The following is a 26,406-nucleotide window of genomic DNA, read 5'->3' as shown; positions in this document are numbered from 1 at the left end:
AATAAAATTTCTTACTGATGTGAAAACAAATCACAGATAAGAAGAAAATAAATGCTTAGACTAGACCTTAGCCAAGAGGCTATGGTAAATAAATATATTTAAAACTGTTAAAGGTTTAACAGTCAGAATGATATGGGACTTCAACTTACAATTAAGTTTTATGTGGCATCCTCAGCAGAGAAGTGCTCTTCTACATTTGGTTCATAAGTTACTACACAGAGCTCAAGTAATAGCTTCAGTAACATTATAGATATTAAAAAAATCTGTACAGTATCTAGACAGCTAAATAGGTTTACAACCAGACAGTACTACCATTGGCATGAAATACCCATGGACTGGGACTTGCATCCACCTTTATATCTGTGAGATAGCAGTAGGTATCTGGGCATGCAAAATAAAATCTCTCAAAGAGAAAAGTGCAGACACACCTATGTCCACAAGTGGAGGACAAGAACAAAAAGCAACACACTACAGCAAAACAAATATCGTCCTAAGAGATATCCTGGGGGAAGATCCATTAAGATGCAAAAATACTCAAGAATAATGTTTAAGTGCCAATTAGTGAGATACCCACTCCTGCAGCAGCATGCATCTACTTCTAGGCAGCTCGTGCAAAATCATCATAGTGTTATGCCCACTGGGAGCAGGTGCTTCAATTAGAGGTTACATTTATAATGTAATTAAATACCTAATTTATTAAAAGGAATGCAAATCACCTCATTTTCTAAGTGGCAGCAGTGACATTTAGATCACGCTATGCAACATCTTTGTTTTAGGACTTAAGCAATGCATGCCCTTGATGATGGCAATTCCAAAATGGCCTGTTGCTCACTGGTCTCTTGAGGACCCCAGTGAGCATAAAAATTGAGAAAAGGGATCATAATATTTATAAGAGACAACTGGGACAGTCCCAAAAAACTGTATTTTGAGGCGGTTTTGGTGGTTTCTTAATTTTTCCTTTTTTATATCAAGAACTCAACACAATTATTTAATGTTTTTAAAAATCTTTTTTATACAAAGGCTTTTAATTGTTTTTTAGTATTGCAGCAGTTTGCAGCCACAGTGGTTTGCCTTAGATCTGAGAGTAGAGTCACCTCTTCGAGCTGTTGTAGCTTTTGGGCCTGTTCCTCAGTAACTCTCTGGTGTGCAATTGAGCATCTGGTTGATGGCTACCAGTCCCATCACAAGACCAATTCAGATGATTTGTTGTAACAGTAAGGCCCATAATGTAACGGGAGAAGATTAGAAACAAGCAGCCCTGCAGAATTGCTAAAATACATAATCATTTGTACTGGTGTTTAACTCATATTCCATATGATCCATTGTTAACAAGACTGCTGCTGTACCATGGGAAGTTATTTATACATTGGGTAGACATGCTGGGGGAAAAAAGGCCAAGCTACACCAAAATATCCAACAATAAGACTTAAATAAAACAAAAGGGTGCCATGTATCATCTCAGAGCATTATTTAAAAATATTGCTCATTTACTAAGGCCCTTTTTTAGGTGAGAAGATGGGACAATCTCTCACTGGAAAAATTCTAAAATGAAAAAGAAAACCAAGGAACAAGCACTGTAACTGCACCTCTCTCCCCCCAGCCCAGGAGCAAAGCCATGGCAATACCTCCATGCAGTGACATTGCTTCAATCCAGAGCTCCCAGGGTCCCTGGTGGAGTAGTTCTCACCTAGGATTTTTCACCTTTTTTCTTCTCGTCAGGATTGAAGGTGTGTGGCTCAGTGGCTGCCTATGCAGACTCCAGTGAAGTCAGCTGGACTCTGATTTTGTATAGGTAAGTCTCTCCCACCCTGCTGCACTGTTAAAGCCAAATGCTGCAGCCTCCAAAACACAATATGGATATCTTTCTTAATGCTTTCTGGTTTAACTTTCAGCTTGTTTACCCTCCTGTCTTTCCTCACTTGATTGCTCTTAGATGATTTCATAAGAACAGAAATAACCCTCACCAAAACAAAAGTGGAGATGGAAAGGTGTCCTGGTTAAAATGTTTTCTTATTTGAACTCAAGTAATCACATCTACTCAAATTCTCATCTCCTGATAAAACACAAATAGTCTATTGAGGCCATGAGAAGAAATAACTTACAGCTGCCTTTTTCAAGTGCTCTATTAACTGTATGCAATGTCTATTGAAATAACATGCTTTCCTCCAAATGTGTAAAGGCACAGAGGACTGATACAGCAGGCTGGGGCTTTTTGCTGATTATCATTTGATTATTTGGGATTTTAAGAACATTGTTGTTTTATATGTGATAAAGATCATGTTACATATGTGTATACATTTGTCTTCTCACATGCAAGAGTATTTTCTTTGCCTATTTGGGTGTATTTCCAATACAATATTTTTCAGAGAGATAATATTTTCACCACTTTTTTCTATGTGGTATTTCATTCTGTTACTTCTAAGTAGCCCACTCTTTGCACCACACTGTTGAGAACTAAGTGGAGAATCAGAAAACTATCATAGAAAAATAGGGATCCTTCATACCTAGCACCCATCTGTACATTGAGTTCAGACTAACTAACTTTTAATACTTGTTCATTTCAAATGCCTTTTTCTTCGCCTCTTACCTCATCCCAGGAAATGCCCTAGAAGTCATGTAACTCAAACTGATGATGGTGAAATACCAATACCAATTTTGCTTTGGATAAAAAGCAAACACAGAGCACTGTCAGACCTCTGGCTGATGCCACACTATTCCCATAGAGTAGTGCCCATGAACATTTCTAAACTCTTTTTACCTCAGTTAGGATGTTGCTACCACAATATATACAATTTTCTTGCTTTGAGAATTGCCTAATTTCTACATGATAAGGTTCTCTTTTTACCCACCCATAAAACACTTAGAGAGTCTTAGACCATCTGTGCAGAAAAACCTAGGCAGATCACCTGTTGGCTTCAAGATGGAACATAAATGTTTGCCTTAGGATATTGCAGTTTAAGATAAAAGCTCCAGTGGCATACTACCATGAGAGCGTTGAACTATTTCTCTTTATTTATTGGCCTGGCATCAGCCTTGGAAAACAACTCCTCTCCTCTTCTGATAAAGCCCAAGCAAGTTGTTCCAAATTATTTCGTATGTTCTCGTACCTTGCACAGACAGGGCTTTTAATTTGTCCAAATATAATTGAGTTTGTATTGAATAAACAAAAGAAATATGAAAGGAATTTATGAACATGATGGGACCAAAGAATAGATAGATCTTAGGGAGAATCACAACTTTCTCACTGCAAACCTCAGATTTCTGTTAAAGACATTAAAAAAAAAATCTGTTTTCAGGTAAATATTCAAGCCTATGCAAATCACATATACCAGTCTAAAAATTACATAAGTAAATAAAATTTGTTAAGCGTTTCGGATAGTCATTATTGGGGTTTTACCTGTATCCACAAACTTGAAGACATCATCTGCTCTAACAAGATAAAGTCAGGTTGTTCCCATGGCATAGCCAGGTCTGAAAATGGACGGATAGCAATACAAGGTACTGCATACTGTGACACTGGGAATTTTCCCAGTAATGAATTTTTCCACAAACAAGAGGAAAAGTTAACACATATGAGAGCTACTAATGCTGTCTATGTATTTTCATATTCTTCAGTAGCAATTATCAGTTACAGTTAAGGGGACAGTAACTTCTGCAGCAAAAGAGGAGTTAGATAGCAAATAAAAGTACTAAATGCCACTCTTAAAAAAAACCCAAAAGAAACAATACAAGGCTCACCACAAATTTGTTTGATTCTTTGCTGGCATGTGCCTCACTCCAATTAGAAACATACCACACTAAGGGGAACAATACCATTTGGTTAGCCAAGGCTCTGGTGCAAGGGGTGGATGCTCTGTCTCCCAGCAAACTGCAGCCACCAGCCTCTGCCTTGACTTGTCTTTTAGTGAGGAGAATGGACTCCCAGCTCTGGGGTCTTATAAGGTTACATTGGCTCCATGATTAATAACTCTGTGACTGCTTTAGCTCCTAGAAGTAAGAATTACACCTTTACCATAGCATCCCTAATGAAAAGGAAAGTCATCTGTCTGAAAAGTAGGACACAGAGCCAGGAAATTAAGAAAATGAGACAGCAACTTATTTCTAAGAGCTTCTGATGGCACTGCCAGGAGCAAAAGTTATTCTGCCTAAGAGATTGCTACCAATCCTGCTTAGTGGTTGATGGTCCCCTAGGAATGGTCACTTCCCTTGTCTTAACCCTCTAAATGAATTCATCTCATTCCCTAAATAGAACCTGCAAAATTTCTTAATTCTACCTGAAAAACACTGGTAATATTTGGAAATCATCTTTGGAAATAGGTCTGGTCAGTTTTCCTGAGCTCCACTGGAATATCAGCATTAAATAATAATAGTGAAACTTTTGCTGCCAGGAGTCCGTTATCTCTTCTCTGCTCAAACAGCACTGCCTGAAGCAGATACCATCAGCTGTTATGATGCTGGTAATATAGCAAACACTGTCATTCCACATTTAAGGGATCCAAAAGAACAGGAATTGTCTTTATTTGTACTATGAAATTTAGAGAATGCTTCCTTTTTCTGTTTCAGTGTTATCTTTGGACTTGACATCAGTCAGGAAACTCTGACTCCAAAGAGAAAATTACTGAGAAAAGGGTATTTCTCCACTACCCTCTAATTTTAAATGATAGGTGCAGATATATCTCAAGAGACTGACAGTTTTCTTACTGTGCTTTGTATTTTAAAGGCATGTGGGGGTTTTATTTCAGAACATTTTTACTCCTTCTCTTGCTATGTCAGTAGCCAAGTCTGAAAGTCAAGCCTTGTAAATCACATAATTCCTGGAAATGAGTTTCAGACCTCTGAATGCTGACTCACTGGCTGTTAAGAACATTTTCGTAAGTAGCTCAGTACCTTTTAGAGCCAGGAATTTCAGAAACAACCTTCTGTAGCACAGATTGTTGACAGGTAAAATTATGTGCCACTTTAAGGTTGAATATAGGACTTTTCATTACCTGTCTAAATTGCATTCATTGCACTGATTAATTAGATGGCTGGAAATATGGACAGTGTATGCCCTACTTGTAAAGGCTGGCTACATACTTAATAGAAAGCATTCTAAAGCAGTTCATCCAATAGTCCCACTTCCAGCACAGATTAAGAGCATTACATACAGCCCTCAAACAGCTCACCTGGCCTCTCCTGCTGTGGTACTAAACCACCCAAAAACATGAAAGAACTGTCAAGACTGCTCATGCACACACATGGTGGCTGGGGTCTCCTAATGGATGGTGACCTTCATCTTGAGAGCGCTCTGGGGGGCAAGGTGTGTAAATCTCATGGCTTTACCTGCTTGATTCCCTTCCCTTGGCTTGCAGGTGTAAGTCACACCTTAGGGGGAAGGTCCTGCCATGAAGGGAAGGGGCTTATCCCACTCAACACTTGCATTACTCAGGGAGTTCAAGGAGATGCTCTAGGAGCCGCAGCAACAGAGCTCTTCTGGGTATGCACTGATCCCAAGTGCCTCTCTTTTCTCTGCAGCCCACAGCCATGGGAAGGTGTGTGTCATTTGACATAGCTACCGTGAATTGTCTGTTCTGGAGAGATTCTGGTGTGTCAGCTGTTTCTAGGAGCTGCTCCATTCTGTTTCATGGACCCTGGTGCTGGACATCAACAGGACACAGCGTGCACAGTCCACTACTGACAGGCTTGGTGCCACTAGATGTTTTAATGGGTTTTCATGCTTGCACTTGCCTTCCTCATCTTTAAGTATTTCTGCAGTAAGGAAAACATCTGTCTGAGCCTGCACTGGGTGATGATCATGCCTGACTAAGAGTGATAACCTCTTCCAGTTGGAATACCATCTCCAAGCGTGCAGCCTGTTGGGCTTTCATCCCGAGGGCCACAATCAGTGAAAGGAAGGGGCTCCTGCAGGATGCAGGCTATTCTGACAGCTAATACATCTGTGTGCTAAGCTGACAATTTTTTTGCTACCTCTCTCCCCTCCCTCACTTTGTAAAAACCTGTCCTTGTCCATGGTGAGACACTTGTTTTGTCCATTTAGGAAGAATATTTCCCTCATTCAGGAAACTGGTCTGTTCAAACTGGTAGCTCACGTCATGATTTTGCTTTATTAAGTCTGAAGTCTGGAAAAGACAATGACTCACATGGGCAAAAACCTGAAGAGCTGAACATGCAGAAGGGTACAGGTGACCTTTAGCTTTGCTCTTTCTGGCTGGATCACGTTGCTGTGCCTGAGCTGATCCGACTCAGATGTTGCAATCTCTCACACTCTCTTTATACTCCTTGCAAATCCCAGTACTGACAGTGTAGAAAAAGAGATGATGACAAGCTACCAGAGGTCTGGAAATAATTTTTTCATTACTCTTCAATCCATAGCTTCATATTCCCCGGGATGGAAGCATCCTGATATCAGATATCCTATATTATAGGAATAATCTTTTTTTTATTGGATTTCTTATTATATATCCTAGCCTATTATATAGTATTATAAGAATCATATTATATAGGATATCCTATAATGTTGGATCTTTTGATTTCAAGAAAATATCTCCCTACTTCCAGATTTCTTCTCCCAGGCTCCCTGTGCCATGGGACCTTTGTACTTTGTCACACCCAGGGGACACCCATGGTCCTTCCTGGCAGCCTCCAGGTGGGCATTGTCCCTAAGAATTCCCATTTTCTTGGGCTTCAGGAAGGCTTTTCCCAGACAGCTCCTTCCCTGAGAAATTCTGACTCAAGAGGAATGAAACACTTTGAGCATTTGGATTAGATTAGGCGATTAGTTTCAGTTCAAAGGAAAAGCCAGGGGAAAACTCAAATATATTTTCAACATTTACTTTCAAAATTATTCTATCGTGCAGCTATATTAAGAAATAATAACAAGAATTTTCCCAAAATAAATCAAGGCATTATTTCAGGGGAACTAAACTTTTACTTGGCCACTTTACTTAACATTTTTCCCCATTTTGAATAGAAGAAAAGAAAATCCCTCCAACTTTCAATTTTAAACTAAAGGGAATTATTCTCCCAGTTCTCTTCTAGTTGGCCAGAGCAATTAAAATAATTTCTTTTCTATTGTGTTCTATGAAGCATCTAAAAGCCCTAGATTTTTCCCTTGCAACAAAATACAAACCACATTCACACACTGATAGGCAAAACCTATCTAAATCTAAAACTAGCTCAACTTGGGTTGGGTAAAACTGAATTTTCTATTTTTTTTTAGATGAAGTAGGTGCAGAAATAAGGCTACTCGAAAGCCTTAGAGCAAATTAATGTAGTTTAAAATTAAATACTTTCTTAGTTTCTGTTTAATTACTTTTTAAAAAGCAAGGTAATACCAAAATACCAGCCTATAACAGAGTTGTTTCATGTTTTTCCTTTTACAATGTACCTGTATTCTCCTAGTCAAAAGTAATTTAAATAAAACCTACATTGTTAGTTGCCAGGTTTGTAAATACAGAAGGTATGGTTAATACCTCAACGAGTCACACAAAAAATGTACTTACAAGCCAAATAACCCACTGATTCCTTGGACTGTGTTTTCCAAAAATGTAGAAGAAAATGCATGGAAGTACTACAGCCTTGCAGATGCAGAGGAGAGGCAGGCAGCCCTTGCTGTGCCTCCAGGGACTCTTTCTGGATGGGTCAGAGAGGCATAATCCAACCAAACCTCTCTCTTCCTCCTCAGCCTGTGCCACACACAAGGACCTCACAGCATGTAACCCCCCCAGTGCCTTCACAAGGTAGGAAAGAGCTGTTATGCCCTCTCTTTATGGAGAAGTAGAGAAGATGGATTGGCTGGAGATGGATATATGGAGATAAGGCATTGTCTATTGTAAAAAGTTAGCTGCACTCTGCCAATAGAAAAAAATGTATTTCAGGAAATCTCTCGTTTTTACCCTGCCCTGACGTAGGATAGCTCTGGCTGGGATAAGTCCTGTGGGAATGCTTCTCCTGCCTTAACACTTTGGAGTGGACCTTGAAAAGTGCAAAAGGGAATTAACACCCAAAGGACAGCCAGCAACTTTTGGTTGCATTTGCAGCTCTACCTTTTTGATGGGTGTTGGAAATCTGAAGAAATAAGAGAAGACAGAGGACTCACTCATATCAAAGTATGACATGTGCTTAGAACTTCTATTGTTTAAGGACTCATACATCTAGATTCTTACCAGTAAATTCAAGGTAGGAGTTGCTAAATTCATTCCCACTTGAGAAATCCTTTAGGAAGCCAAAGAAGCTTATCAATGTCAATAAAGGATTTTACAGATCCGTGGGTTAAAATGAGAGAGGGTTTTTTTGCTAGGAGTATTGCATTTTAAAAGTGCATTATCATCTAAAACATTTCTTTGCTCCGCTTTCATGGGGAATTATTGCTATAGCAATGAATGGAGTCAGGCTGCACGAGCTTTCTAAGTTTACTTCTCCATTTAACTGGCTGACAAGTTTCCTGGTCTTTGCTGCATCTCTATAAAACAGGGCTGCCAAGGAACAGAGTGCGGGGAGGTTTCACTGACCAAAACCTTCTCCTCTGCGAAGGCTGAGGGCTATTCCTCACCCTCTGGGATTCCTGCCCAAAATGGTTTTTGCTGCATTTTGTTGCAAGCATCAGTTTGCCAAAGGAACACGCAGTAACTGCTGTGGGTTTTTGGCATGGACTAGGAATGTTTTATACTTACACAACTCAGCTGGGCTGAATTCTCAAAGTGCTGTGAAAGGTGAGATCCAGCACGTAGGGGAGAAGCATGACTTTCCCCAAATGACCATTTCAGAAAGTTTGGGCATGAATGTTTATCTGCCAGCTAGAGCAAATTAATAGTAGTTCTTTGGGGGATTTCAGCCTAAAAAACCTGAGCCACTGCACTGTCATGAATGATTTCCTGTAAGTTCTGGATTTCATTTCTAACTGTAAACAATGAGCAGAGATGTGGGCTTGCACTCCTCCAAAACAAGTTTCATGGCTGAAGTTTTCCCTGCACACATTATCCCCACATTTATTTCCTGGTGATCCATTATTTTCAACTACTAGCTTCCCTGGATTTCTTGCTGAGATAAAGCAGGCTCCTCCAGCACCATTTAAAATGGGATTAAAACTAACTGCAAATTAGACCAAGAACAGCAGGAGCTGAGCATCTAAAAGCTACTTCAGTGCTCAGTATTGATTCCCTAAGGTTCCATCCCTGGTCAGCACGCTTCTGCATGGAGAGGCATGAAGACAAACATCAGGCAATCATGGCTTTCCACTTTATGTTTTGAAATAAAAAGAATAATTTGTGAATCCAGATCTCATTTTGGTTATTATTCTAGCCCACTGCCTTTCTAGGCTTCCCAAATAGAGTCTCTCTTGAAAGCAGTACATGATTAGAAAAAATCTATTAAAAGTCAAACTTCTCTGCAGATTCACTTACTTGCCGTTCACCAGACTTTGGTCAAGTATCTCTGAAGAGAATTGCATGGGGGTGCAGTATTACAGCATATTTAATCTCAACTAACCTCAAGGTATTGGGAAAAAAAAGTGAAAAATGATACCATTTTCCTTCTCATACCTTGACTGACAGTCTGGTGGAAGAAAGGAAATTAATTTGATTTCTCCACATGAATCTCTCAATTCCTAAGACTAACTGAGGTAATGTATTCCCAGATAAAGCTAAATTTTGATCAAATAAGTGCCTAACCCAAGAGAAATATCAGGTGCTTTTACCCAGTGGCTCCTTGGCAATGTGGGAAATGGAAACAGAGCACATCAACTCAGGTGCCTGATGATCCAGGCAGAGCAGTACAGAGTACATAATCCCTCTCTGGCTCAAATGGGGAGTGGACAAACTGGTATCACCCACATTTACCTGTAGCTACACTGCTCCTGCTCACTGCATTTCCAGCACAGCCCTGGCTGCTGCAGCAGCAGCAGTGCTGTGCTCCTGCTACACCCCTTGCGACCAGTCTTGGCTTTTCCTGGCTGTGAGCAGCATTCCATCAGCGTGTGTGCAGTGCTGAGGGGGGCTTCTGGCCACTCAGGTGGTCAGGACAGCCATCATCTGTCCCCTGCCATTCAGGTCACAGCCTGATTGCTGCTGCCTCCGCACGGTGTTTCACCACTCCAGGGCTCGGAGTCAGCCAAAGCATTTTGCAGATCTACTCTGATTGCTCTGAACCCTGAAAGCTTGAAAAGTCTCTACAAACAAATGTGGTTTCTCCTATTTACCTATATAAACGGCTTTAAAAAAAAATCCAACAAAACAACAACAAGAAACCTCACCTCAAACCCACAAAGAAATACAATGAAAACAATGCTATATTGAGCATTTCACATGCAGGTGTGCTTGCTTCAAGGACCATTCTGCATTTCTCAGTACTTTAATTTCACTTTCAGGAGCTTTAATTTTATTTCCAACCATTCACTGTTATTTTCTTCCCAACATTTTATTTTTTCATAAAGCAGAAATATCATTTCCCTTTTTGTGAACACGATGGCCCCAACTCTAATTCCCTACTTGCAATTTGCACAGATAATACTGAGCTTGTCCCTCACAAGGTCACCATAGAAATATATTTAATTTACTCAAAAAAAGTCCTTAAATTATCTTTCTGAAAAGAGCCAAGGAAAAAAATTTACATGTTGAAAAACATATTGTATTTCTAGCTCGTTTCATGTTTGCTTGAAAATTGAGGACCCGGCTCAGCTGTCACTGAAAACAGCTTCAACTCCTGTTAAAGAGAAGGCACAGCAATTACCCTGGTACACGATTTTCCAGCAGCGTGGTGCTGTTTAGACCAAACACGTGTGCATTTCTCAACGCTGTGGTATTTTCACTAGTGGAAGGCTGCATTAAAATATTTGTTCGGTTAGATTTGCTTTTACTGTTCGTTAATTTGGGAATGAAGGAGGAAAATTTTCGGGATGGCACCACTAGAGGGACTCGGTAGGTGGATGAGAAACTGCCGGGCAGGTTATTCCACCCCGAGGGGAAGAGGAGAGAAGGGCTGCCCAGGAAACCACGACACACTCACCTGCACTCCTTCTTCTGTGTGTTAAAACAAACAAACAAATTACCCACAACATGCTCCCAATTTTCAGTTCTATGTAACACATCACAGAAATAAATTAACTCAGCATGAAAGGAAGGGCAACACTGGAGAGAGCATCCCTGAGCAGTGTTCTGGGAACAGTTTTGTCTTCAGCACCTTGCAGAGCACTCTCTGGGACTCCAAGAAAAAGTCTTGTTTTTCCAGGTGTACAGGTAATGAAATATCTTAAAAATGTCAATTCTCAGCCACAATTTCAAGGATCTTTTTGCTAATTTACTGTCTTTACAACCTGACTTCTAAAATATTGGTTTGTTGGAGCCTCCCACAGATTTTCCTGGACCTTGATCCATGCCCTTAAAAATCCTCAAAGCCTTGACCTGCAAAACACTCCTGCTTTTGCTTCAACTTCATGCATGTCAGTTGTTTCAGTTAAATTAGTGAGAAAATGTGTGTATTGTTAACAGGAAATTTGCTATACAATGCCTTTGGACTAGACTAGAGGCTGTCTTTGTTTTGAAGCTTTGTGTAGTACTTAGTGTGTATTTGGCACCAAAAGGTACTGAATATATAGTACTCATATATAATACCAAACAGTACTAATATTAGCCTGTATAGCCAATTATTTCTTAAGTATGAGAGGAACTATTAGAACAATGCATTTTCAGAAATCACTTTGTTGGTTTAACTTAAAACAAAAGAGAAAGGCAGCCCTCTCTTTCCCTGACAGACTTTGATGAAGTTTCCCATGGAAGGAAACAGGCTCGCCTCAGGCATGGGCTGTCTCTCTTCAGAAGCTGCACCTCAGTCATTCCCCTTAATGCTGACTTGAGACAGCCAGCTGTGCACACCAAACTGCAACTGGAGAGCAAAACCAGTGCAGAGTTTGTGGAAGCAGTTACAGAGAAATCTTGAACTCCATAGAACAGGAGTATTTCAGATCATACCCAGGGAAATGTGGAACCAATTAGGGCACTAAATGTGACAACCTCAAGCTGTTCAATTTTTTGCAATCATGCTGAAAAGCAGTAATGACAATTGCACGGCACATATTTGCCTTTGCCTGAGGTTAAATGCCTTTTTCTTTTGAGACATGTCCCTTTAATCTACCGAAGGCTGCATGGGCTTTGCCAGCCTCCGTGGGGCTTTGCATTCTGTGATGGGAGTGCCAAGGCAGAAGCATTTGCCTTTTGGTTTCCCTATTGGGCTGTCAAAGCATATACTTGGGCTGCCACACTGTGAACCAACATGCAGCTGGAACAGGACCTTGGCCAGAACATCCAGGGAAAGAAAACCAAAGCCCTTGGCAGTGCAACTACCAGAGTCAGGGGTGTATTTTGTGGTTTCCAGCATCCAATCTCGTTGTCTCCAGCATGCACCCAATAATGGGTAGAGAGGACTGTGAGAGGATCCTTTTACATTTGTCATGAAGTCACAACAGGTTTTTGGTTTCAGGGTTTAGACACTAAAAGGTGATTCTTAACATGATATTCAGATAGGATCATGGCAAAAACACACCACACCAAGGCATGACATCCTAGTTACAAATTTGTCTGCATAACCCTTCAGATGCTTCCATTAAGTCAGAAGTGACTGTCCTGCTACCCAGCATTGCAGCCAGGCTTCCCCTGCTGCTCCCTGCTGCATTCCCAAGGGCAGGCTGAAGAGGAATGTCATCACTGCACAAATCCAGCCTACAGCCTGGTGATCAGGCACAGCTGTAATCCTCCCCCTCATGGAAAGATTTTTGAACTGCAACTTCATCAGGCAAAAAGTGACCAGCCCCAACTCCACTACCAGAAATGACACAAACTAGCATCTGTTCTACTTGTATTCTACATTGGTGAAAGAACACAACATTAAGTATCCAAATAGCAGAGAGTAGTGAGAGTTCAGGTATAATTTGTACCGAGCACTTTCTGTGAGCTACTTGTAGGCAGGCCTGAGCTTATGAGAACAAACAAATTGGGTTAGACCAAAGAATCATCCACTGGACAGCAACAAGCAGCATTTATCAAGGACTGCATGTGCCTATAGAAGGGCACAGAAGGGATCACCATGTGGCCATTCTGGGTCGCTCTGGTCCACTGTGTCTCTGTACTGATTGTAAAAGAGGTCTGTACCACCCTGTTAAACCACGTGCCAGTGACAGATGCACTCATATGTCTTTGCAGATTTTCAGTTTGTCCTTGAGACTCATAAATCATATAATGGTATATTTTGCTTGCTGCTCCACCAGAGTAGCACTAAGGCAATACATCCTTGTTCCAAATAGGAAAACTTGTGAAAAAAAAGTCTTTGTGTCTTTGAAGGGAAGTGTTCAGACTGGGACCTGTGGGTTGGAGGACCAATTTTTAATAAATTGGTTCTACTCTCTCATCTTCTCTAAAAATACATAAAATTGTCCCTGCTGTTAATTTACCATTTGCTGGTACCTGTCAGACTCCTAATTGATTAGAAAAAACTAATTTAGTGCAATGAATTATTTGCAAGTGAAGTATCTGAAATATCTACTTTATTAATATTTTTGATGTAAAATTATTATTTTATTTAGATGTCTCAACTTGTTATATTTCAGAAAGTAACTTAAAAGAAGGCTGAGTAAAACCAATCCCTGGTGCAAAAGCAGTTCACTGAGTAGTCATGCCAAGGATGAACTTGTCCCAGGGTAACTCTGTTCATTTTATTGGCACTGTACCAGGTTAAACTTATCCATATTGTTCAGAGTTATTGCCATATGGGAAAAAATAAGAAACTCATTAGAATTTGGCAGCAGCTTTTTTTACTGCTAAATTATCTTACCTTTCCTGTGAAAGTTCAGAAATTGGCAGTTAGCAAAAATTCAGCCAGGATTCCACCACTGACTTGTGTGCGAATCCAGGTTTAGCATCCTTTCCTCCCGAGCCCTGATCTCTCCTCTGGCAGAGTCCACATCATGCCCTCCTTCACACCTTTCACCTTTTCATCCAGCTGAGGACACCTTATAGAAGAGTAGTGGAAAATATTTTTGGGGGAATATCTTTTGTTCAGTATCCAAAGTTTCTTCTATTTGCAGTCCATATGGATGGCCACATGAAAGACTGCTTTATTTGTAATACAACATAATAAAAAACAGCTCAGTGTTTGTGGCTTTTTGTTAGAAAGCTCTTCAAAATACTAAAGTTTCACTAAATTCTGGGTCTACTCAGGCTTCTCCATCAACACTTCCATCTAACCAGGCACTGTCACATTTAGAGTGGTATAAAGGGTTTCCAGCACAACACATGGGATGCAAGAAAGAATCTTCAAAAGATACTTGCGCCCTTCCAAATATCTTCTGTTTCCAGAGGAATGGGACATTTGGGGCAAGGTTTACTGTCAGATATCTAGCAAAATTCAAAGCTAAGCATTTGAATATGAACCAACAAAGAACTAGAGAGACCAGCTCCTCCTCCCCAAAATAAACAAAGTATCCAAACAAAACAATAACAATTTTAAAAGCCCAACCAAGCTGACATAAAAAAAAACCCACCCCACAAAAAAATCACAAGACCAAATTACTGCAAGTTCATCTCAAACATAGTCCCACTCGATGACTGACACCACGCAGTTCTGCTGCTGATGGCTCCCAGCACACTCTGCACTTCCTGGGCTTTCCTGTACAGGATGGTCCCTTCGCACCCATCATCACTCACTGTTTGTATCTCAGGTTGGTCAAGATGCAAACATCCTGAAATCTGCTGCTCCTTTTTTTCCTTCCTCCTAGATATCAGTGAGTAGAGATCCACAGCTGCAAACACGAAAATGAGATGCATTTCACTCTCCTTTCCTACTCAGGAATTCTGGATTCACTTAAAATCTTGAGGTATCTGTAACATAAACATTCCGCACTCCTCCCCTCACCCCTTTTTCTCTATTGCCATCTAACTTTTACATCTGTTTTTATCATGTTTTTCCACCAGCCATTTCGGTCTGACCTTTTCCCACTTTACATTATAAATAATATGTCTTGAGAAACAAGAACCCTCAACAATGCATCAGACCCTGGCTTGTCCCCAGTGTTTCAGAGCTCAAATATGATACAGAGATAAGAGAAATTATAAAATTCAGAGTGGGGGGACTGGACTGAGTCATACTATCCCTACCCTTTGTGGTTTGTAAGATTCATATACATTATACACATACACTTTATATTATTTCCTACTTACAGCCTTTAGTAGTGACTCACAAAGCATGAGAGCCTTAAGCTGCCTGAAGCCCTTACCACCAACAGTCAGAGAACCCTCCTTTCTAACCTGAGGCAAGTGTGACATCCACCCCTGCATAGCAACAGCTGAAAGTAGCAAACTTCAGCCACAAAAAGCAGTGGGACTTTGTTGCTTGATCTGCTCCATGCAGGAGGAGTGAGATGAGCAATGATTATGCTGCAGTCTTGGCATGGCTCCTTTGCTGTCTTTTTATGGTCTCAATGGTCTTAGAGGTCATTTTCAACCTTAATGATTCTAAGGACAAGATAGATTTTGCATAAGTGTTTAATGAAAACAGTTCATTAGCAGCTGAACCGCTGGAAATAGGGCAACGTGAAGAAGTTTCAGTCAGTGTGGGATACCTCCCCAGCACGGTCCTCTCCCATTGCTTTTGGTCATCAACCTCCACAAAAAAAACAGGCATAAACCACCACTCTTCAGACCCAGTAGGATTTTGCAGTTCCATCCTACGTGTGCTGCAACTTACACATGAAGATGTGTTACGGTCATGCCCAAGGACGCTGTGTCGTGTTTATCCAAAGGCAGCTTCACAGGACACTGGTTTCAGAAACGAAGTTGATGTGAATAGCTCCTACTGGGGTTCTCCCTTGAGACTCTGCATTCAGACTGCAATATCCCTCCTTGTTTGTGACTGACATGCGCAGAGAAACTGCACCATCAGCCAGATCACTTTAACCACTTATCCTGACTGAGCCAGCACTCTGAGAGTCCATGGCTCCAACAGTCTCTCCATGTTACTTTCACCTCAACCAGATGCATCAGAATAGTCAGTACTTGACAAAATATCAATGTGTACCCAACCACATTAAGATAGAACAGTGCATTTTAGCAGGAAACACCTAAACTCCAAGTGACACTAGCCCTCAGATATGGTTTTCACTAACCAGTGTAGTTATCCTGACAGCCTAGAAACTACTGCATGGTCAGGATGTTATTTCTCTAAGAAAGACTGAAGCCTAGTTATGTGGTGCAAGGAGAGACCATGCAGAGCACAATGCTGTTTTTATATCCTGGAGCAAATCTAGGACAGATAAAATAGTTTCAATGGAAAATATTCAGTCTTCCCTAATTTTTCATTTCATTTATGTAAGAGAAAACAGGGCTTATGGCTTTAGGCTTTTTTTAAGAGACAAAGATTTGCTTTGTGAAGATTTTTAATTTAGGGAAATACCCCAAGCAAAACTATGTTTCAGAAAGCCTAACTACTCAACACCAAAGCAGTATTTCCAATGCTTGTAGGGACTCCAGTTCATCCCGTCGCTCTGTGAAAACAGCATGAACTTTCCTGTCAGTGCCTAGGCATTCCCATTATGCTTTTATCCAATGAACACCAATATTTCTTCCACTTTTCTCTCCATTATTAATATATGTTTGGAGTTTTTTTCACAAAATAGACTTTCTCACTGACAAGAAGTTGGACAATTGACTGTAGCTCATGGTTTGGCTCTCTAGGTTTGCCATAGGTACACAGCATGAAAACCACCAGTTCTAGAGACAGCAGGTCTCATTCTGTCACAGCTTAGTGAACAGGTAAACCAATTGCAGAACACCAACAACCTAGCTGTAGTGCAGCTCTGTAGGGAGGCATCTCCACACAGGAACATCTATAGCTCAGTGTGGCCCCAGGGTAAGGCCTCAGCTACTCAGACAGTCATATACCTACATATAAAGATCTGAATAAAAACAGATCAATAAATTAATCAGTAATAGCTTGACACAAATGACACTTTTTGGCTCTATGTCAAAATTTGGTATAGCCTTGTTGATTGTATGACTAAGCTATAAGTGGATATTCAGTTATAGTACCTCCACCAGGATGCTGGTGATGAAATCCAGCTGAACTTCCCATTTAACTAATAATGTGCAGGCATTGAAAAAAAAAATCAAATAATTTAATCAAGCTGAAATAGGTGAACACACTAATATGCTACAATATAATTGTTTGTTGTACATTTACATGTGGCATAAGCTATCAGGCTGTGAGGTCTGAGCAGTGAAATTTGCAGACTGTTCTTACCACTTTATATAAGTTTTCCTCCATGTTTTTGTTTCATTCCCCCAAATTCAACTGTAGCACTAAATGTTAAACTGCAGACTTTCAGGTGACACTGCTCATTCCGCAGGTCACAGCACTCATCTGACTCAGGCTGCAGGTCCCTCTACCCCTCTCTGTCTCTTTGTGAAGGGCCCCAAAAGCCAACATCACAGAAGTAGGAGAGCAAGATTTGGAGCTGTTTAAGATAGAAAAGGAGGGAAATCATATGGCATCAACATACAGCTGCTAAACTGCAGTTCTTGAGGTAAGGTCTTCCCATTAAGCCTACATGAACGTGCACTGCTGCTGAGATGAGCAGGCAAGAGTTGGAAGGCTGAACATTCTAGGAGAAGGGAACCCTAAACCTACAGCAACAGGCTGTTCCCATGTCCTAAACAATGAACCAGCAGGGAGGATGACCAGCCTGGCTGAACAGAGCTTCGGCTGGAACTCATGAAAAAAAGTTTATCACTTTTGAAAGCAGTGGTAACTTAGGAGGACAACAAGGATGCCATGAGGTTATGAGGTACAACAATGTGAAGCAAAGGGTCCTACCCTTGGGTCACAACAACCCCAGGCACTGCTACAGGCTGGGGCAGCATGGCTGGAAAGTTGCCCAGCAGAAAATCATCTAGGGGTGCTGGTCAACAGCAGCTGAACATGAGCCAGTGTGTGCCCAGGTGGCCAAGAAGGCCAAAGGCACCTGGCCTGGAACATCAATAGTGTGTCCAGCAGGACCAGGGCAGTGATTGTCCCCCTACACTGGGAACTGGTGAGTCCACACCTCAAATAGTGTGTTCAGTCTTGGGCCCTTCTCCCAGGTAACTAGCAATAGGATAAAAGGAAATGGCCCTAAGCTGTGCCAGGGGAGGTTTAGGTTCGATATTAGGAAAAATTTCTTCATGGAAAGGGTTGTCAAAGATTGGAACAAGCTGCCCAGGAAAGTGGTTGAGTCACCATTCCTGGAAGGATTTACATATGTAGATGTGTCACCTGGGGACAAGGTTTAGTGGTGGACTTGGCAGCGCTGGGTTAATGACTGGACTCAATGATCTTAAAGATCCTTTCTAACCTAAATGGTTCCATGATTCTAAGATCTACCTGGACAGGGTGCTGTTAAATGGAACACAGTAATGAAACCTTTATAATAAAAATAGAATAGGAAATAAGGAAATAAATTTAAGGTTTGCCTTTGATCTCTTCAGGAATATCTCAATATGACAAGTTGGAAAGAGAAAAAAGCATACCTTAGACCATGGAGCAGAAGCCATAAAAGTTTTAAAACCCATCAGTAATCAAATACTTTTCACGCACATGACATTTCAAAACAAAGAGAAATATGCACATAGTCCAGGGCTGTCTCTGGTCTTTGTCCATCCAGAGATTCACATCCCAACAGACTATGCAATTCAGAAGACTAGGAAATTCACTTCCCCAGTAAAATGTTGAGGTGGCACTAAGTGTGATTCAGGAAACCTGTGACCAATTTGCAATCCTTGTCAGGCATAAGACAATTACTTTTTATTAAGTGTGAGTTGAAGATTTTATTGAAAGGGGAACTTCCCCCTCCAATTTCAATGCCCTTGGAGCATCTTTGCAGCCCTCCTCTGGACTCTCTCTAGCAGGTCCATGCCTTTCCTGTGCTGGGGACCCCAGAGCAGGATGCAGCACTACAGGTGGGGTGTCACAAGAGTGGAGTAGAGGGGCAGAAATACCTTTGTCCTGCTAGTGACACTGGATACAGCCCAGGAGACGTTTGCGTTTTTGGGCTGCAAGTACACATGGTCAGCTCAAGTTGAACTTCTTGTCCACCAACACCCCCAATTCCTTCTTCTCAGGGCTACTCCTGATCATTTCTCTGCCCAGCCTGTATTTGTGCTTGGGATTGCCCTGATCCAGATGCAGGATCTTGCACTTGGCCTTGTTGAACTCCATGAGGTTCACCCAGGCCCACCTCCAAGCCTGCCCGGGTCGCTCAGGATGGCATCCCTTCCCTCCAGCGTTGACTGCACCACACAGCTCAGTGTCATCGGCGCCCATGATGGGCTCAGGAAGGATAGGGACAGAGAGCTGAGGAAGCAGAGCATTTCTGAAAGAAAGTGGAGTTCTGGAAATCAATTAATGGAGCAGATCAAGTCTTGCATCAGACTTTAAACCTGGCAATATTTTGGGAGACTTTTAAAGAATTTTCCCTGTTGGTCAAACAAAAACCTGCTCTTGCAATCAGCAGAGAAATCTATATTCCTGAAAATTGGCACCAACTATGAACAGAGATGTTGAAATACAGAGTAATTTTCACCAGTGCTAAATTGCTGAACTTTTCCAGCTTTCCTGAAACTCTCCCTGGCCCACCAGGGATGCTAGGGGCTGATTTTTGCTGACTCCTGACAACTGGGTGGGTGGAAGAGGTTGCTCCCATTTTTTTCAAATCACTATTTCAGATATATCTGAGAAATTAATGTGGAGAGGGAGAAAGTAAAGTTTTGATCCAAGAGAAAACAGATAATTTCCTTTAAGGAAAGGTCACTTCTCATCTGTCTGGCACAAAATGCTCCTTGCAGGGAAGAGCCAAACCACAGGCAGGCCAAAATTTATTTTTACCAGAAAGATTTGGACGTGTATTATAACAACACTTCTCAGAATTATCCCAAGTGAATTGAGTGACTGAAATGGCATACATAAGCCTATAAACCAATCTCTGTTAGATATGAGAGCTAAAATGACATATCTTTACCTGTTGTCTACAAATGGCTGAGTATTACACCTTCTACTGAAATAGCTGATACTGCCTCCATCTGACTGTTAGATTACATGTCCCTTGGGTACAATCAGCTCTGCAATTCCTGTGAAAAGGAGAATGTTATTTAACAAATCTAAGAAGGAATTAAGGTCAGGGAATAATGACTAAAAGTCAGAAAATGTTGATATGTATTGACCACTTGTACTAGTAAACCCTCCCTCCAAATTTAATTGCAGCCGATATCATGACTCATCTTTCCATATAAAGATTTATTTTATTACTTGGTAGACATTCACAGCTAAGAGTGGATAAAAAATGCAAACCACACCTTTCTGGATACTATAAAACATCTTTATCTCATCACTGTGGGATTACAGTGAACAAAGCTGAGAGTCCCAGGGAGGAGATAAATGGTACAGGGGGAGAGAGGGGCCCTGATTCTGGTTTGGCACTTTCTCTAACTGGCAACTCTGAAGGGTGTAAAATAGAGGGCTTGATTAGCCATTGTTGAAATACACTTTTATTAGTTGTTAATAGACAAGATATAGAATTTTTTTACTTCATTGTTTATAAGAGGAGCACCTACAACTGCAATAGGAAAATGGCCAAAACCGGGAAGTTTTTCTAAGCTGAGAATGGCATTGAGGAACACATCTGCAGGTAGAAAAGGGCTACAGGTGACAGCACTAAACAGAAAAACTGAAGAGCCAGCCCTCAATATCTATCAACTGATGCGAGTATCTTCCCAGGCATCAGAGGACCATGTTCTGAAAAAAGCCAGGAACTTCAGTGAGCAGCATCAAGCTCCTCGCAATTTGCTCTGCTGCATCCCCCACCAGCTAGACACCATTTATGAGGGCAGTGCTACAAATCTGGATGCAGCACATAACAGCACCACTGTCTTCTCTTGTGCTTCCAAAAATGTAGTGGTTAAGCAAGTTCCCAGGAAGGTGCTTGGAAGCAGATGGAAGAATTTGTATCTCTTTAAAGAACAACTGCATTCAAGTGCAAAAAGATAACTCACAGCCCTTGGGAGAGGTAAAGTCAAATCATTTTAAGGGAAAGGGATGACAGCAATTTGAGGCCTTTTTTTTTGTACTCACACAATCTTCAGACAGGCAAAACCATCACCCATCATAGAGTTCAAAACAAAGCCTTAACTCCCAGACAAGTCAACCTCACAGACGGGCAACTAAAAAAGCAAACCACCCCCCCCCACCCCCCGCCAAAAAAAAAACCAAAACCAAACCAAAACCAAACAAAAAACCACCAAACCTAAACTAGATAAGTGGTGTCTATGTCATACACTAGGATTTCAGGAGAAGCTGCTGAGTGCTAAGGACATCTGCCTCTTGAGACCGGTTATTACTGTAAACTGTCATGATTGACCAAGGAAATTTTGCCTCACAGCTGACCCAAGAGCTGCAGCCTTGTGCACTTAACAAGGGAGCAAGGTCTGTCCTTAATCAAAATGCAGAAGAGACAATTTACTCTGTGCTGCATCCATGTTGATTTGCAGAAGATGCTGCTGAGTGCACAGCACTCCTACAAAGTCAGAACATATTTTTTTCTCATAAATATTAATTCAAGGCACTCAACCTCAAACATTTGAAAAGTCTTGGCTTTTTTCTATTATTATTCATTGCACAATAATATTTTAATTGGAAATAGATAATTACCAGAATATTAATTCTGTTCTACTCTCTTGGAATTAATATGAGTTTATCTGCACACAAAGAACCAAGTGTTTATTGGCTTAAAACTGACAAATGTCTTACTATATTGTATATAAACACTACACAAAATAGACATTTTACATCTAGACACCTACTATCACAATAAGGATGTTTTTATAGGGCAAGAGCTGTGAGGGTAACTAAATTTCCCCTGCTGCAGCCTTTTAGAAAATCAAAGAAGGCAGAGGCTCTAATTAATTTCAAATAAGAATGAAAAGACTGTTGGGCTTGACAACAGCATTTTGTAGAAACCTGATGAAATCTGCATTTGACTGATAATATGCTAACAACATACTGTTTCAGTGAGATCCCTTGATTTTTGAAGGATCAAATTATCCTTGTAAGAAAGCCTGTTTTTGACAAAACCAAAGCAGAAAAACCAACAAAAAGTTGAGCAGTTTTTAGCAGGGATGCCTTGCTGAGCCATTCTTCCAAGATTTGCAGCACTAGAGAAATTAACAATGCCTAGGGTGTTCTTCAGAGTACCCAAATGTTTGTCCAAACAATGGGCCTAGGATAGCTGTCATTCAACACTGATCCAAAATATCCCCCTGGCATCGTTTCAGACTTTCTTTCCTGAGTGGAAAAGATTATTTTTCTCTTTTTTCCCCCTAAATTCGCTTGCCTTCCTGCTAACTTTGTTTTAAAAGCACGCAGCTTGTAACATAAAAGCAGAGACAGCTTCATGAAGAGTGATTTTTTTTAAGGGGAAGGACTTTTTGCAAGGGCGAATAATCAAAGGACAAGGAGTAATACCCTGAAAGAAGGTAGATTGAGATTAGGTATTAGGATGAAATTCTTTACTGTGAGGGTGATGAGGCACTGTAACAAGTTTCTGTGGATGCTCCATCCCTGGAAGTGTTCAAAGCTAGCTCGTACGTGGCATGGAGCAACCTGTTCTAGTGGAAGGTGCCCCTGTACACGGCAGAGAGTTGGAATGAGATGGTCATTAAGGTGCCAACACAAACCCTTCTGTGACTCTGAGTTATTCACCACCAGTGCTGAACTGTTATCACTTAAGAAGTGCCTTTTTCCTTTTGAAAGTAGGTATAAAATATTTCAATATTCAGTGGGCCAAAGAGCTATGGATGGTGCATTCTCCTAATATTCTCTAGCAAGTTCCTGGTGTTTCTATACTGATTAGTGGATTACCAGTCAAAAGGAACAGCCTCTGGAGGGGCAATCAGGAGAAAGACACTGAATGCCTCTGTCCCAGATGATTATCTCCTGAGAGACAGAGAAGAATCACTCCAAGTCTTTGCAGCAGGACTAATGAAGACTGATTTCTTGAAGCTGCAGTACAATTCCCCAGCTCCATACCCACTCCTCCCTCCTCCCCTGCAGTAACCTCAGTTCCCCTCCACATCCTCAGCTGCCTCTGCAGGAAGGCTCAGGCACACGCCTGTGCCACTGGAGCCAGAGGTGTGCTCTGGGCCAGCTGGCCACTGCTGGCATGCCTGGTGAACATGGAGCCAACAGCCTCAGGTCTGCCCAGGGAGGGCTCATCAGGCAGACCTGAAAAGAAATCTTTGACTTTCCCACCCTTCTATCAGATTTGATTGGAGCTAACCAATGAGTTGAGAGTATCATTGCTAAAAGAGAGAAATTTCTGAGATAGCATGTGGGTATCTTCTCTTTCTTTAATAAAGTCAAGAGAAGCATGGGGAGAAATCCACACATTATGCACAACCTTAATAAAATGCCAGGCTTTCGGAAGCTAGAAGTGGGATGTCTGTCTGTATAACATTTCTGAGCAGAAGTTCAGGCATTGGCCTGCTACTCCTGCTGCTCTGTTCCTCGACCTTGTTCTCCCTCTGCAGTAATCATTTTGAGTAAAGGGCTTATGGGTCTTAATGCTGCCGAGTTCTGCACAAGCTGCACTTCAAATGGTGAACTCCTGCTTAGATTAGAAAAACATACATTTCAACTGGTCACTCACATATGGCAAAGAGACATCAAAAATCTATCTGGCAGTGAATTAATCATGTACTAAAGTATTTCTTGAGCAGAGGCAGCCATTGCTTTCTTTCATAACGTCAGGTTTGATGCAAGTAAAGACAAGGACAAAATATATCTCCAGCTGCTCTTTTAATTACAGCTTCTCCTCTGTTTTTACAAGGAAATAAAATAAAATAAAGCTCTACCAAGCCCAAAAGCAAAGCTGTACCATAACTTCACAAGTGGAAAAAAAAGCAGTTGTCTGCATTCAAAAATTCTGACATATGGTCTTTAACTTTAAAATTCAAATAGTGATGATAAAAACTATACTTTGGGCAAAGCAACTTTTATTAGTAAAGGTGTAAAAGAACTGTTCCAGAGCAGCACTGTGAGAAAGTACAACTTGGGGCATCTATTTTGTTCCAACTTTGGTGCCCCTGAGATACACAGGGGCCTTTGAGAATGCCAGGACCACAGTTTGTAAGTAGGGAGCTGCCAAAATGCCACATGCAGTTCCTAGTGCCAGAAGAGGATCCTGCAGGGAAATAGGTAGGGATGAGCCCAGCAGGACCCCAAGGCCAAAGGCAGAATTTGACTGATAAAACAGTGGGGTTCAAGGCTTTCCTGCCCCTCTCACACAGCCTACTGAAATACCCAGCAGTCCTCCTACTCATGGGCAAACCCCCCATTATAATGAAAATGCTTTAAAGTAACCTCATGCCACATGGATAACAAAACACATGGATTTCCTGCTGTAGAGTTCAGCTCTCAGTAGCAGGTCATATTTTTAGTCCTGAAAATTCCTGATCTAGTAAATACTCCTTTGGCCAATGGCTCATCATCACAGATCCACTAATCAAAGTGTAAAAAACCCATTGACTACAATACATGTTAATCTCAGGACCTCTGGAGTCATTCCTGGGTATCATCATTAAAAAGAGACTTCAAATGCTACTCCAGGTAGAAGTGATGTGCAATGCAGGTGAGGTGAAACAGACCTGCTCTTATGCATGATCAGGGTATACAGAAACAGGCATGAAACTACTTGTACATAACTAGCAAGTATTTTGAGGACATTTATTTATTGTTTTTTTATGGATCATCTGAAAATTGAATCTTAAATTATTAAAGTAATCTGGAGATACATATTCAACAAAAAAGTATATTGAAGTCATGACAAATTCTCAGGAATCTAAGAGTTTGGAAAACTGGCCATGCTTCTGCAGTAGGATCTCTTTATCATTTGTCTGACTAGTTGATAAAATTCCTTTAAAACACTGAAACTCGTTTTTGAGTTAATGAACACAAACCTCCTGAAGCATTATCAATTCATTAAAGTATTAAATACAACTTCTTTGCAGATTACCAAGCTATTCAAGTTCCCATATATAAACATTATTTTAAAATCTCATTTTATATTTGGTATTAGCAAAAGTAGATTTAACATTTCAAATTAAAAAATTCTCATGTGAATTCTTGTGAGGAAAAAGAGTCTCATAATACTTATTTTCAGATGAGAGGGAAAAATAAGCTATTTTATATGCAAATATAACTGATTTCATTTAATTGTTTCTGAGGGAAGAAGAAGATTTGTATGCAAACCTCTTGCCAACTGGTGGACTTCAACCTCCTAACTTTTTTTCCTCTCAGATAATTAATTAATAACTACACCTTCCTAATGGAGAGAGTGCAGTTCCTTCCAGCACTGTGTTCAAGACATCTATGCCCCAAAAATATCAGCAGAAGCTGAGGGTGGTAGGACTCAGCTGTGGAAGCTTCCTACTGCTCCAGTGCAGAGACAAGAGCTCAGCATATCACAAATCCAGCAAAACAAAAGCAAACTTCCCCAAAAACAGTGCTGCAGGAAGCATTTATCAGCCACCATGAGAAAATTCACTTCAAGCAGGCATGCAGTGATCAAAATGATCATTCCAATGTGTCTATATGAAACATCCTTTGCTGATCCTTATGTTCCGTGCTGTTCCCATGGCAAGTGGTAGAAGCACTTATCTCACTGGCACAGCCAGGCGCTCAGGCGAGACAAATAATCCATCATCAGGCCACTTAAATTTCATCTCTATCTTTTACCCTGGGGGAAAAATCTACAGGGTGTCTTGTAGGGGAAAGCATTTTAGAATGACATTGTCACAACCACAAAAACCACGCCACCTCTTTGCAAAGAGGCTGGTCTCACGCTAGCACAGCTGGGTTTCAGGCTGCATCAGGGAGACCTTTTTCTCTGCTCTCTCATCCTGATGAGCATCCCTCATGTTCAGAGGGATCTTTCTCAGAACAAGGCATTCTCAACCCTGCTTGGTTAATTTATCCACTTTACATCCAGGTTATGTACAAATTCTCATACCCCCGTATTTAGCTAATCACTTCATGCGGTCTAAACAATTCACTAAGCAGTCAAAAAGGCAGATTTACAGTATATTTAGTATATATAAACCTTAACCACTAATTCAGAAAAGAGAGATACCTAAGCATCCAAGCATAGACAAAGCTAGGGACACCCACTCATCATTCTGTCCCTTTTGCCAAAGCGCTTTGCAGTTTTCTGTATCACACTCCTCTGTGTCAGCAGATATGTAGAAAAACAACAAATGGTTGGTTGGGCTTTTGTTCTTTTACTCCTGAATTTGCACTGTGGCTTCTTGATCTCCAAACAGAGAATTTGCAGAGCATGTTATG

At 41.0% G+C, this 26,406-nt stretch overlaps 2 long non-coding RNA genes across 3 annotated transcripts in view; one reads left to right on the top strand and one right to left on the bottom strand.

The window, feature by feature from the left end:
* The window catches only part of LOC138109996 (uncharacterized), an 8,096-nt gene extending 5,783 nt beyond the window's left edge, over positions 1-2,313 (top strand). Inside the window, exons 2-3 of the long non-coding RNA XR_011150757.1 lie at positions 1,720-1,792; positions 1,893-2,313. This is a non-coding gene — a long non-coding RNA (uncharacterized lncRNA). The remainder of the gene's footprint in view (positions 1-1,719; positions 1,793-1,892) is intronic.
* The window catches only part of LOC138109146 (uncharacterized), a 27,794-nt gene extending 1,388 nt beyond the window's left edge, over positions 1-26,406 (bottom strand). Inside the window, exons 1-3 of one of the 2 annotated variants that reach the window (XR_011150308.1) lie at positions 26,195-26,406; positions 14,691-14,785; positions 13,581-13,996 (exon numbers count right to left, since the gene is read on the bottom strand). This is a non-coding gene — a long non-coding RNA (uncharacterized lncRNA). Of the gene's footprint in view, positions 1-13,580; positions 14,786-26,194 lie in introns of those variants that run through there. The other variant, XR_011150307.1, reaches the window with a different exon arrangement.

This window comes from Aphelocoma coerulescens, chromosome 4 (genome assembly GCF_041296385.1).
Source record: "Aphelocoma coerulescens isolate FSJ_1873_10779 chromosome 4, UR_Acoe_1.0, whole genome shotgun sequence".
Classification (NCBI taxonomy): Eukaryota; Metazoa; Chordata; class Aves; order Passeriformes; family Corvidae; genus Aphelocoma; species Aphelocoma coerulescens.
This window is presented reverse-complemented; position numbering and strand designations above follow the sequence as displayed.